Here is a 14783-nt window from a genome sequence, read left to right as displayed (position 1 = left end):
TTTTTAATCACTTGTTGAGATTAAAGGTACATTAGAGTCTCTGAAAGTAAAACTGGGAGAATTTTCCACTGAGGGCGTTTAGAAGCAGAATGTGTGGTAAGGAAAATGGAATAGGATTTTGCCTTGATAAAACTGCAAAGGTAAACAGAAGATCTGGTAAATAGATCATGCGGGACTAAGACTTCATTTTATTGGTATTTCTAAAGGGATTAAGTCTAACTCAAACCTGGAGGAATTTATTTTGACACTGCCAAAAGATACCTTAGTGCAAGATTCAGAATCACAGTCAACTTATTTATCTATTGTTAGTTGGATAAGTCTCAGAAACCAAGACTAAATAGAGCAGTTATTGCCTAGTCAGGGGCATATATATATATATATATATATATATATATATATGTATATATATATATATATATATTTTCCAGGAAATAGCTGGATACAGGTGCTTTCCGTCGGGTATGGTGAGGTGTCCGTAGGATTTCACCAGGACTTTTACTTAAACACAGAAAAACGAACACATGCTCCTTTCTTCCCTCCTCTGAAAGTCTTCAATTTTTTATTTTATTTTACAAAATATTTTTAATCTCACTTACTACCCCTGCCAATCCACATTCGTCTCCCTTTCTACTGCTCCTCATGCGCTATAATGTACTTTAACATTAAATCCAAGTGTGATTGTTGGAAAATCTGAATATCACCCCCCCCCCCCCCCACCAATCTTACTCACCAAGCTACAACCCTGTGCATACTTCCAAGACATCACCATTAAGGAAAACAAAATCCTTGCTAGACCCTATGCTATTAAAACTCCCTCAAAATTTGTGTTCCCAATTTTTCTGCACCTTTCCTTACAGTTAGGGCAGAGATGAAGAAAAAGGATTGATTCCCCAACAATATAACCTAAGGATTTTATGGACTGGTTAATTATTTTGGGTTTTCAAAGATGTCTCAGACGCCCAATAATTTTTCAGGGGGATCCTGTGCGGGGACAGAACGATGAGTGATACACCCTGAGGTTATTAGAGGCAAATGCAATGAGACAAAAAGGTTCTCACTAAATGGGCTACTGTTTTCTATTTAAGGAGCTGAACCTGGGGGTAATGGCTTCCATGAGGATTCCCCAGTGATGCGAGAGAATTAGTACAGAAAAACAAAGCAAATCAAAGTATAGGCTGACTGATTAGATAATTGCAGATCTCACATTTAATAAGGATTTTGTTATTGGTCATGATTAAGAGAGAAGGGGGCTTGTTCTGCAGTCTCCTGCTTCTGCATAAAGTGGAGAAGAAAGGTAGTAACTTTTTCTTTTGAGAGAATGAGCTAAATACATACATATATATGTTTCTTTGTGTTCCATAATAGGTTTGCTGGGTGAAGGGAGCAGTGAGTGGTCTGCCTATATAGAACCATATTTCTGCAGGAATGCTCAATTGAATGAATTCTAGGCACCAAATGGTGGGAGACCTGTTCTGATTTTCCAGAAATCTGTGACACTGTATGGGGCATTGAAGGAGATAGGGTGGGGGAAATTCGGGGGTGGGGGGCCGAAAAACTGGGAAACTAAGGTAATTGGGCCAAGAGGAAGGACTGCATGTCCCAGCAAGCACAGTGTTGGGGCAGAAGACTGATGGACATGCTCCCTTTCCTCGCGCTCCTAAAAGCTCAAGGCGTCCTGCAGCATGGGAAATATAGTGATCTCAGGAAGGACTGCAAGTCACAGCAAGCACAGCGGTGGGGAAGAGACTGCCGGAAACACCCCCATTGCCTCACCCTCTTAAGTGTTTGAAGGGCCCCACAGCGTGGGAAGGATAGTGACTTTATCATAGACTGCAAGTCACAGCAAGCACAGCAGTGGGCAGCAGGCTGCTGGCCACGTCCCCTTTTCTTATGGTCTTAAGTACTCAAGGGGTCCTGAAGCACACGAAGGAGAGTGACCTCAGGAGGGACTGCAAGTCTCAACAAGCACAGCGGTGAAGTAGGGGGGGTAGGAGGCTGCTGGACACGCCCCCTTTCCTCACGCTCTTAAGCCCTCAAGGGGTTCTGCAGTGCGGGATGCACACAGAACATGCCCAGCTGCGCCCAGGCAAACCCTGAGCCAAGGACAGGCTCGATAGAGGCTGGGCTATGCCACCCCGCTAATGGCTGCTCACCTGCTTCTATTGTTCATCAAGTAAGTGCAAGTGTTTGGATGGCAAGCACGAGTTGTCCCTGGAGGCATGTGCTCAGAAACACTCGTGCAGTGACTAATATTCTCACATACCTAACATCCGCGGTGGGGGCTATAACTAATGAATTTATTTCAGTTAAAGAAGAACTGGGCCTTGGTGCATTGAAGCAAGCCACTGACTGGGAGTGCCACTAGTGTTAATTTTGACAAAAAAACGCTCTTGTCTGGCAGCAGGCAATTTTTTAAGGCCATCATTCACCAATCTTCCACAGTTGGCTTTGTCTCATCCTCCAAGCCCAGCCAGAAGAAAAAGAAGGCAGCCCCCATCAGTGGCGAGACCGAGTGCTGAATTGGCATTAGAACTAGTTGATGACCTGATTACCATTCATTTTAGTAAATTGGAGAATTTAATTATTAACTCCTTCACAGTGTACAATGTCACACTCACCAAATAAGAAGATGCTCTTGGCAGGCTATTACCACACATCCCTTCAAGTTCATCACTCCGGGGGAATTAGTTGTCGAATACAAATTGTGTGTCTTCCCTGCAGGACCCAGCCCCTTTCCAGGTAGTCGGTTTGCATATTTCTTCTACCCATCCCATTAACTTGAGTTGCGAGGCTCCGAACCCTAAAGTCATCAGTAACTTCATTACTGTGTCAAGTCTGTTTGATGGGAAGGAACGACATATTTCAAGCATTCATTTCCGGCTCCAGCATGAATCGTCTGGCAGAGTGGACACAGGAGGAGGGACTCTATCCACCTGCTTGCGACGAAAACTACAGTCACCTCCTTCAAAACCTCTAGTTACCCCCAAGCTGCTATACCTTAGTTAATTGTTCTCACTAATGAGACCCACCTGAAACCTCGGCAGAGTGAACAATATTCAGGACTAAAAAACAAAATAATTCATTGGTTAGCGGGGCGTTTAGGGAAAACTTGGACTTGAATTTGTTTAAAGCTATCATTATGGTACGGAGAGCACACACTGTCTCGGCACGTCACTTAAAACCCTGGCTGGAGACTGTATAGTTGTTAATTTTAACAACGCCAGCATTGCGAGCCATCTGCTGACAAATCTCTCGTTGTCATGTGTGTGTCTCTTAGGAATGTACAGCCACTGCCTTTGGGTTATTTCTATGGGCCCACAGCCAAGCTTTCTATTCCCATAGTGCCTCCTCACTTGACCGCCACTGGCGCTATTCATGGTGTTCCTTTTTCCGGCATCCCCATCAGTAATAGATTTGGTCCACTGAGTTCTCTGGCAGAGAATGAAAAACTGTCTATTGACTCTCACACTAGCAATGTGATTGTTGCTTCTAAGGCGTCTCAGAAACCTCGTGCCCAGACCAACATTGACATTTTATGCTGGAAAGTGGCAAGGTGGCAAAAAACATGGGTGATGCTGGATGAATTACTCTATCGAAAAACATAATATTATATGTTTGCAAGAGACATGGGAGACATCGAATAGTTTGTTCTTGGAAGGTTTTAAGGGTTTATTTGTCCCTACTGCAGGCTCCAGTTCGGTCAGACCCAAGGAGGTGGGGGGCTCATGGTCTTTATTTTTTCAATCCTAAATGTAGTCTTATGCAATAGCACTCAGGCTCTCCCAATTTTCTCGCAGTATGTTTTTCTTTTTTGAATTCATGAACTCTTTTACGTGTAATTTTTTATAATGCTAATCCTACACAGCTTCGTCATGATAGTGCCCCACAGTTGAAAGGCTTATTGGATCAATACATCCACTCCTTCAAAAGTATTATATCCACGGTACTATTACGTGACTTTATACAATAATCGGTATCTGCCACTTGTCCTGCTGATAAAGCATGTAACTGGTCGCCTCTGCCACCAGTTGCTCATCTTTTCAGACATTTTACCCAGAGTTATTTACTCAATGCTATTCTGCCAGTAACTTGGTCTTTGTCGAGCCTGCTAACCTAAACAAAAATTCTACCTTGTTTGTGCCCACTTTTTACAGCAGAAGTTGTTTCTCGACTGTTGATTTTGGGCCATTCTTTACAATAGCGATTACCAAATTGCGATGTTTTGCGAATCGCAATTAAGTAATCGCTATTGGAATGTATGAAACTCTAGGAGTTTCATATACCGATTCGCAAGGGCTCGCAAATTGACCTACTTCATTAATATTCATGAGGTAGGTCGCAATTTCTGACCCTTTGCGAATAGCTACAAACACAGGGATGGTGGCCTGCTGGGCTCAGCCGACCACCATGTCTGTGATTGCTTTTCAATAAAGCAATCTTTTTTTTTTTTTAAATGCAGCCCGTTTTCCTTTAAAGGAAAACGGGATGAGTTTAAAAAAGAAAAATGAAAAGCTTTCTTTTCATTTTTTAAGAGTAGGCAGTGGTCCACGGGACCACTGCCTGCTCCTAAAAAATGTTTTCACATGCATTCAGAAAGGGTAAGAGATCGCTTGGGGACCCCTTCCCCTTTGCAAATGGGTTACCACCAATTTGAAATTGGTGGTAACTGCGATTGTTTTGCGACCGCATTCACATTCACAAAACAATCATACACGCCTCTGCGATTAGGTATTCGGAAGGGCCGCCCTTGACACACCCCTACCTAATACCGAATTGGTATGTAGTCGCAAATTCAGTTTGCGATTCGGTAACAAGTTACCAAATCGCAAATTGGACTTGTTACATACCAAAATGCATTTTTGCAATTGCAAACGGTGCAAAAATGTTCGATACATCAGAGCCTATATTTTTGTTTCCTCTAACGTTATAGCCTCAGTGCTTGATTTTGAGATGTTCTGGGATTCTAGAAGCGACCATAGCCCATTGCATGCTATCTTTCATGAACAATTCTGCTCCTTCTTATCACACCTTGGGCCAGATTTAAAAGGCCCTAGCGCCTCCTTGCACCACACTAGCGTAATTATTTTTACCACGCCATATTTACAAAGTGGTGCAATGCATGCATTGTGCCACTTTGTGACCCCTTGTGCCACATTATGCCTGCGTCAGTCACGCTTCCATTTTAATCAGCGGGCCTCCTTGCACTTTGCTGACCTAGCATCAATAATGTTGACGCTAATGCAGCAAAGCGCCACAATAGCGTAAAAAAATGTTGATGCTATTCGCCTTACATGCACCATGGAGCACCGTATTGTAAATAAAGCACACCATTAGTGTTGTTAGATGGGGCAGGCACGACGCAAGAAACTGATGTGCCAGTTTCTTGTAAATATGCCCCCATGTGTGGGCGGGTGTGGGCCGTAGACCAGGTATGGAGAATTCGTTGGGACGAGACTCCACCTCAGAGATTTTTAATCTATTTAGATGATAGTGTCTCAAATGAGATCATCTTTCCTTGTTGTTTGCATTAAGGTGAAGTCGATCCTCACTTCAAATAAATCCAACCCCTGAGTCTCTAGTAGAGGGTTTGACCACACCTGTTTCATTGCACATAGAAAACTTATGGAAGCTTTGAAGGGGAAACATAGGGATACACACAAAGTGACTTCCTGCCACCAGGAATTCAATTCTCCCATCAATCAAAGGGAATATAGGCTTAAAAAGGACTTGTTGGAGTCATGTTCCTCTAAGAGTACACCAAGCTTTGGGAAGTAATAAACCACCCTTCTTAGAACTGTCTATCAGGAGTCCTATTTCTCAGTTTATCAATCTGGATTTTTGGCTTGCGCACTTTGTATCCATCTATATTGCCCCTATCAGTAATAGTTCCACCAATGGTCAGGCTAACATTTTGCTGTTTTGTTCCCCTGTTTCTCCATTAAAGTTTCATTAGTAAGAGGCTAGAGATGCAATCATAACCTTCCCAATAAAAAAGCCCCTGGCCCAGATGCTGTACCAATTGATATGTTAAAACTAATGTTGATCTATGGGGTTCACTTTTAATGTTTTATATCAAAACAGTGATTAGACATCAAATTCCTTCTTCATTGTCCAGCTCTGTCATTGTTCCAGTCTTTAAAAAGGGTAACAGAGATGACTCACATTGCAACTGCCCTACCTCTAAGATTGGTTCCACGATTAAGGTGATAGGGAGTACTCTATTGAGTTGACTTACCTTGTGGGTCAGTGAGCAGCATGTTTTGTCTGATGTGCAAAATCGTTTTCAGCCTGGTAAAGGGACAGTAGATCACCGTTTGAACCTTTATTTGATTATATCCAAGTATATCAAGGCAAAGGCGGATTCTCTTTATTTGCGGTTTATGGACCTAACTTCAGCCTTTGACTGGGTCAATAAGTCCAATTTTGGAATATGTTGGATATGGGTTTTTTACAAAACCATTGTTGCCTTCTTGCACAATTTGCATTCTGGCCTCACAGCTGTTGTTTACTATGAGCCCTGAGGGGAATGCACTACTAAGTTTGACTTGAAAAGTGGTATCTGACAAGGCTGCATTTTAATGCTTTTCTTGTTTACATTATACATTAACACCTTGGACAAAGCTTTGTGTAAGGAGGGGTAGGATTTACAATCTGTAGAGGGTCGACCTATAACTACTTTACGCTGATGATGGTATTTTGATTTCCAGAACTGATTGAGGTCAGTTTTGTCGATTTCATGGGTAAGCGTGATCTAGGCACCAACTACTCGAAGTCCAGTATTATGGTCATTGGGCCCAAGAACACCAAGACCAAAGCACATCTTGTTCATGGCAACAAACTTGACAAGGATAAGACATTTCCTTATCTGGGGATTCTTTTTGATTCCTTTCTTAGTTGGACTCCCTTGATTAATGCCAAGCATTTGCTAGAAGCGTTGTGTTAGCATTCAACTTTGCTTCTTAGCTAAGGGATAGATGTGTACCCATGATACTAAAAATCTACCAAACCAAGGGCCTGATTCTAACTTTGGAGGACGGTGTTAAACCGTCCCAAAAGTGGCGGATATACCACCTACCGTATTACGAGTTCCATAGGATATAATGGACTCGTAATACGGTAGGTGGTATATCCGCCACTTTTGGGACGGTTTAACACCGTCCTCCAAAGTTAGAATCAGGCCCCAAGTGTTTATCTTTTGTATCTTATGGTGCTGAGATTTGGGGGTATTCTAATGTATTGCATTTACAAATCAGTGATAACAGGTACCTCAAACGTCTCCTCTCATTGCCTTGCAGCATATCTACTTTTAACGTCCATGAAGAACTAGCTGTTAGCTATGTTTCTAATTTAATTCAAATTCATCCTCTTATCCTATGGCTGTCAGGATCAAGAACCAACTTGATCTTAACAGAGTAATCATTAAAGACTGTTCAAGCCTTGACCATGCTAACAAAATTCCGAGGCTCAAATATGTCAAGGTGTTTGGTGGTCATTAAGACCCTGGCAGTCAGAGACCGCCAGGGGTAATGTGGTGTCCGTACCGCCAACAGGCTGGAGGTACGGGGACCAGTATTACGACTGCGGCGGTAGCGCCGCGGTCGCACCGCCGGGGCTGGCGGTTTCCCGCCGTTTTAGCCCCGGCGGTGATAATCTGCCAGGGCAGCAAGCAGCGCTGCAAGCAGCGCTGCCCTGGGGATTATGACCCCCCTACCGCCAGCCTGTTTCTGGCGGTTTGCACCGCCAGGAAGAGGCTGGCGGTAAGGGGTGTCCTGGGACCCCTGGGGGCCCCTACACTGCCCATGCCACTGGCATGGGCAGTGCAGGGGCCCCCTAACAAGGCCCCGGCCAGCTTTTCACTGTCTGCATAGCAGACAATGAAAAGCGCGACGGGTGCTACTGCACCCGTCGCACGGCCGCAACACCTCCGGCTCCATTAGGAGCCGGCTCCTATGTTGCGGCCTCATTCCCACTGGCCCGCCGGCCCAGCGGGAATGTCATAATGGGGGCCGCATGAGTGCGGCCGCATTGGCGGCCGCACCGCGGTTACCGCCTGGCGGGCGGCAGTTGCCGCCCGCCAACGTCATAATGACCCCCTTTGTTTTTTAAGTTAGGTCACTCTGATTTATTCTTCCGACCAGAAATCATAGTCATGGGTGAAATTGTCTGAGTTAGGGATGCTTTTATATCATCCAGGTCCGACGAAAGGAAAACTAGAGCACTGTCCATTCCTTCTGTGAGATCTTACATCTTGGTCCAAACCCACTCTGTTTCAACCTTACTTAAAATACGGGTTGTCAAACACCCATTGCTTTCTGTTAAATCATCTTAAATTTAATTTAATTAATAATTTGTTGTGTCTGCCAAATGGCTGGACAACATAGGAAATTGAAAGCCCCTGCCAATGTAATGGTTGCTCCTTTCAAGACACTATGGGGCATATTTACAAGCCCCTAGCACCACCTTGAAACGGCCTAGCATCATTTTCTTTTACACTAAGGCGGCGTAAAGGAGGGCTTTCTCCCAGGCTGTATTTAAAAAGTGGTGCAATGCTTGCATTGCAACACTTTGTAAACTGTTGCACCACATTATGCCTGCACCAAGCATAATGTATGTCGACGCAAGGAGGCCCGAAAAAATGGCGCAGTGAAATTTACAACATTTTACTGCCCCATTTTTTCCATCGTTTTGTACACCTGCTCAGAGCAGACGTTAAAGTCATGCACCCATTTTAATCAATGGGCCTCCCGCTGCTTTGCTGCACTAGCGTCAAAAGTTTTTAGGCTAGTGCAGCAAAGCTCCACTATAGCATCAACAATTTTGACGCTATTGTCCTAACAACCGCCTTGGAGCATTGTATTGTAAATACGGCGCAACCCCTATGTCGTTAGTTGGGGTAGAGGCGGTGCAAGATAAGTGGCGCATCAGGACCAATGCACCACTTTCTTGTAAATATGCCCCTAAGAAATGTATGTTTGTTTGTCCTCTTTACTCCAATATGCTTAAAAGATGTTCAAAACCATTTTTGCTGTGCAAAATTTTAGGCAAGCCAGGCCTTTCCTGTTACATTTACAGGTGTCGACTGACTTTTGAACATGCTTTCATGTTGCTTGTTTTTTAAACTGTGCTGTTAGAATGGGAAACACAATGCTTTTAGGTCGACATCATGACTTTAGCATTGTTGTAGTATTTTGTTTGTGTTTCAACTGTCACTGTTTTTTTGTCCCTTATAAAGAGGTTATTATGCACTTGATTCTTGTCTATTTATCTGAATTTTTACTGTACTGTATTGTTTTTCCATTATGGTTTACTTGTTTTAAACTGAATAAAGAATTATTAAGTTATTGAATCAGACACACGACAAAATGGATAATATGGCAAAGGAAATTCAAAAATAATATCAGTTTAAATGCAATTCTAAAGAGAAATAGGATCATGCAACAGTTGGAGGAGACCGAAGGAGAGATTTGTATTCTACATGAGACCCATTTAACTAAAGGACATCAAGATGGTTTATCAAAATATTGATGTGTGCAAGAGGTGAGATTCTTGGATGCAGGGGACTCTGTCAGAGGGATGTCATTTGTATTAACAAAATGAGGGCAGTGTGAAAAAATCAAGAGAGTTAAAAGATAAAGAAGGCAGATGGCTAGTCTTGGATCTCTTTAGTGTGCAACTGAGGTTTTCAATGGGCTATCAGTAAGGATTAATAAGGGATGGTGTGATGTGTCCTATAGAAGGTGGATATGATATCTGCTAGAAAACATCCCTTTCTAAGGATACTAAAATGAAAGAAGCAATGTCCATTCTACAAGATACTGATGGGCTAATTGACATCTGGGGAAGCTTCACTCTGAAGCTCTGTTTACAGTTATGTTAGTGGCAATTATAAAACCCATATTTGTTATTTTTTAAATCTCCTCTTTGATTCATTATATTGAGGCAATTATTCAACCAATCTTAGCAGATCATGTGCTAATTAAGAGATTGCCAATTTGGTGGGCTTATATCTCTCAAAGAAAGTCATCTTTTACAAAGGGACGAAACACGTAATGTTTTTTGAGTACTGATACAAACATTTCCTCAGTATATTGTGTGTTCGGCATCTGAAATAATTGTCTGGGATCCCTTCAAGAGCTACTTTAGGACAGACAATGTAATCAGCGTGATTCTTTCTACAACTAACAGTGGAAGAGATTTCCATTAGGAAAATAGTTTACAAACTATATCTACAAGAGGTATGTAATTTAGGGAATACGCTTCTATGTCTTGGTTCTTGTAATAAACTCCTAAACACCTTTTAGGATTCTGGTTGTAGTTTGTCTTTAGTTTTGATGTTAAGATGTCTGAAGAAGTGTCAAATAAGAAAGATTCAGGTGGTCATTCCGAGTTTGGCGGTAACTGAACTGTCACGCCGGCGGCAGTCTTGTGACCGCTGACAGTGTGGCGGTGCAGACCGCCATATAACGAGTAAGGCAGTGAACCCCAGCACCGCCACCGCCAATGAGCAGCATCTGCTTGCGGAAGACAACTTCATGCATGCGGAAGCCAATGTCCCGCTCTTCATATTCTGAGTAACCACTCCACCAGGATATCCAGTGCAGCCTTGCCGCCATGGAAAACCTGGCAAAAAACGAAAGTACAAAAGGAGCCACCTCCTCCAGGCACAGAGACGCTTCTGCGGCCGCCATGGCAAATGAACTGCTAGTCTTCCCAGCATTGTATCTCGCCATACACCTTCAGGACCACCGACGACATCGAAGACGGCAACCGTAAGTATACCTAGCACAGAAAGGAGCAAATGGCAGTGAAAAACCCCACACATAACACACATACCTCACACAGACAATGAAGGCCACAAACACACACAAAATATTCATCAATGCCAAGTACCCAATACACACACAAAGCCAAGCAGATACAAAGCCAAGCAGATACGTGACAAACATACAACACAACACACACCAACACCACCAACACACCCCATAACCACACAATGACAACTACACCACAAACACCTCAACGCTGGCATAGACAGGCACGTTATGAGACACCACACATACACTCACACACCATGAACTCCATGTAGGATTGACACACAATCAATAGCTGTGAACATATATCTAAACAATCATACAGATGACACAACATGTACAACCAACAATCAAGGAAATCCACACATGCAGCACTATACACATGGACGCACACAACACCCCATACAAACACACAGGCAAGCAGTCACACTCATCACAACATCCCCATGGCCCAAACTATCTACCCAGTGCATGCAACAACACAGACACAATCCACACACAGACCTCACACACCTTTGCACGCAGATGTCACACCACCATGTAGAAGGAAACCAGGACAAGCATCTTATCATGCCAACCACAGCAATGTGGGCAGTTGTATTCAACAACAAAAGAAAGAAACTAAATACAAAATGTGTGAAGGGCAAGTCCAATGTCCACAAGAGCAGGACACATTGTCCATGATACAAGGACCCAACTTTACTCCTGACTGAAAATAGTCCTCCACCTCATAGGGGCAGCAATGGGAAAGGCAGGCACCTCAGGGGCGTGGGGGTGGTGGGGTAGGCTTGGATGTGGAAGGGGCACATTTTGTCTTGGGCTTGGGAGGGGTGACTTTGGTAGTGGGAGGCCTGGAATCCATGCTTGGTGTAGGAGCAGGGGAAACACCAGAGGGGTCACCCAAGGAATGGGAGGTGGAAGGGCCTGAGAAGGGCAGGGGGATATGCTGTTTATGGGGAAGATGGGGTGGGAGAGGAGTAGGAAAGAGGTCAAGGGCGGCAAGGAATACTCTCTTAGGTACACGGGGGCGGTCACATGATTGAGGGTTGGGAGTGGAGGTAGAGGGAGTGCTTGTCTGACGTGTCTGTGTGCTGTACATGGATGCAGGTGTGTTCAATGTCTGTATGTGTGTGGTGGCAGAATGTTTGGTGGGTGAGTGGGTACATATGCATTTTTTGGGAGGGGTCAGGGCAGAGATGCTGGGAGAGGGAATGGGTGATGTGTGAGTGAATGTTGTGGCGGTGTGTGCAAGTGAGGTGGATGAGCTGCAGGTGGCAGAGAAAGTAGTTTTGGTGAGTGTAGATGTGGTGTGTGGGGTGTGTGACTGTGAGTCTGCTGTTGTGGTGATTGAGGGGATGACAGAAATACTAGCAGGACCAGTGTGTGATGATGCAGTGATGCAGGTGTGAGTGGAGATGTGACTGAATGGGAGGAGGTGGTAGGAGAAGTGTCTGATGTTGTGTCTGCAGATGTGTGTTGTATGTGTGCATGCCTGTGTGAACGTTTGTGATGCCTATGACTGCCTGTGCACCCCTTGTCTGTTGTAGTGGGCGTATGCTTGTCTGTAGGTGTGCTTTGGATGTGTGGAGGGAGAGGGCTTGTGGATTGGGAACAGGTAGCTGGAGGGGGGACAGAAGATGAAGGGACACTGGCTGCCGTCAATGAGGCGGCCAGAACGATCTATATAGGCCAGACAAGGTACCTTGAATGCCTTACTAGAACGCATTTGTCTACTGCATCTGGGATGCCAGTCCCTGGATGGCATTCACAATCGTTGTCTGCCACACAAAGATGGACCTCAGGAGGTCAATAGCCTCCTCATTGAGGGCAGCATGGCTGACTCGGGCAGGGGCAGAGGTGCCTGCGGTGAAGGAGACACCCACCCTGCTGGATGAGCGGGCACGGGCAACTGGGTGGGGTGCAACAGGGAGGGCGGTGCTAGTAAGGGGGGTGGCAGACAACCATGGTGTTGATGTGGTCGAAGAAGGGTCTGCCACTGCCGGGGAGCCGCCATAGGAAGAGGAATCTGAATCAGATGTGTTGGTAGCTCTAGTCTCCCCTCTGGTGCTATCCTCACCCTCCATTCCACTGGTCCCCTCGGCTTCACTGGTGTCTTGCCTCCTGGGTCCCATGGGCTGCTGCATCCCCACTCTCTGGTGCCCTTCCTTCTTGACCAGATGATGCTAATGCACACATAGACAGAGGAGGGGAGAGAAAAGGAGAGTGGGAGAAACAGAAAGGGAGGAAGACAGGAGAACCCACACATCCACTTCACATACAAACAATGCAGATAACGGTCCCTGCCTACGAAACAGTAGACCATTTAGCAATCATTCCCAAATAGAGTCATGCAAGCGATATCCTAACTCATCTCAACCCTGCAGCCTAAACACCTGAATGAAGACAACTACATTCCTATCAACTTCCAAAATGACTAAGCCTTAAATCCAGCCCAGGACCATACCCAACCACATGTCATCCATTACATGACGATACAAATCTAAGCAGAGAGGGACTGAGGACATTAACTAACTGACAGGAATGTTTGGAGTACATGTGGTACAGAGGATCCATTGATCTAGGACGTGAAGCAATTGCAAGCTTCACGTAACATGCCTGCCATAACCCATATACTCTGCCATTATGGCGACTTCGTACTACTGCAGTACACGCAGAGATGGAGGATGCAGCTAGTAACATGATATGATAGCAGATCTTAAGAGACCCATACCTACAGGTGAACATGTGTCACAGTACAACCACTTCTTATTCTGCATGACTCAACATAGCGACTGTAACACACTCCTACTTGATGGGAGTGACAACCAGGACTGTACAGTCCCTAAATCACATCTGACTACGTTAGTTCCAAGTCTGAGGAATGTGACAGTGCACAACCATGCAGTAGTCACCTGACAGTCAACAGTTACCCCCTTGTGGCTGCCTTGCTGCCTTCAAGTGCCCATCCAACTCAGGGTACTCCACTGCCAGTATGCGGGCCATTAGGGGGGGTCAGAGTCCAATGTGCACCCTTCCCACATTGGAAGGCCATCCCCAGCTGGGCCTCTGCGGTCTTCTGGGCCCAGCATCACAGGTCCTCACACCACTTTCTGCAGTGGGTGCTCCACCAGCAATGGACCCCCACGCTCCCCACTTCCTTGCAATGGCTCGCCATAACCCCTTCTTCTGGTGGGCACTGACCTGAATGGGAAACATTGAGAAAAGGGGGAACATGATGTAATTAATACCAATACAGCAGTTAGCTTTGGCGACACACAACAAACGCGGATCATGCACACTGCCAATATCCCATACATATCATGTGCATGCTACACACCTGATCAGTCATGACATGTCAATGTGCACAACATACATTGTCAAACACCACCCAACATGTCGGACAAAGAACGATGTACTGACCTGTTGCCCTGGAGCTCCGTACAACTACACATACAGTGGTAGGACCCCTTCCACCAGTTTCTCTAGCTCCTCCGTTGAGAAGGCTTGGGCCCTGTCCCCTGCATTGCATGCCATCGTTGCTCAACAGACAGGACAAAGCAGCAAACAAAATGGAGGTCTGTCTTTCCCAAATGCTAGGAGTCAAGTGAGCTGGCCCACACAAAATGTCGGTTACGACCACAGCGGTCATAACCGTCACTGCCGGCGGTGATCGCCATTGGTCACAGTCTCCCATAGACATCAGTGTTAACCAATCAAGAGTTCCACAGTGGTTCAGACCTCCCTCCGCCATGACAACTTCCGTGGCGGAACAAGGTCACTTCCAGCTGTCCAATGCTTGCTGGATACGTGGATGCCATTTCAGTCTGTGACATTACTGTCCTGAGTTTAAACAGCATTACTACCTGCATGTCTTCACAAATACATACTTTTGGTCTGATATGGTGGATATTGACACACGTAGTTCATGTCTGTTGACATTACCACACTTGTCACAACATTTGTCAGAATATA

At 45.1% G+C, this 14783-nt stretch overlaps 1 protein-coding gene across 1 annotated transcript in view; it reads left to right on the top strand.

The window, feature by feature from the left end:
- Positions 1-14783, top strand: part of DMBT1 (deleted in malignant brain tumors 1) — a 624760-nt gene that overhangs the window by 573426 nt on the left and 36551 nt on the right. The gene's annotated exons all lie outside the window — the stretch shown is intronic.

Source organism: Pleurodeles waltl, chromosome 6 (assembly GCF_031143425.1).
Source record: "Pleurodeles waltl isolate 20211129_DDA chromosome 6, aPleWal1.hap1.20221129, whole genome shotgun sequence".
NCBI classification, from domain to species: domain Eukaryota; kingdom Metazoa; phylum Chordata; class Amphibia; order Caudata; family Salamandridae; genus Pleurodeles; species Pleurodeles waltl.
This window is presented reverse-complemented; position numbering and strand designations above follow the sequence as displayed.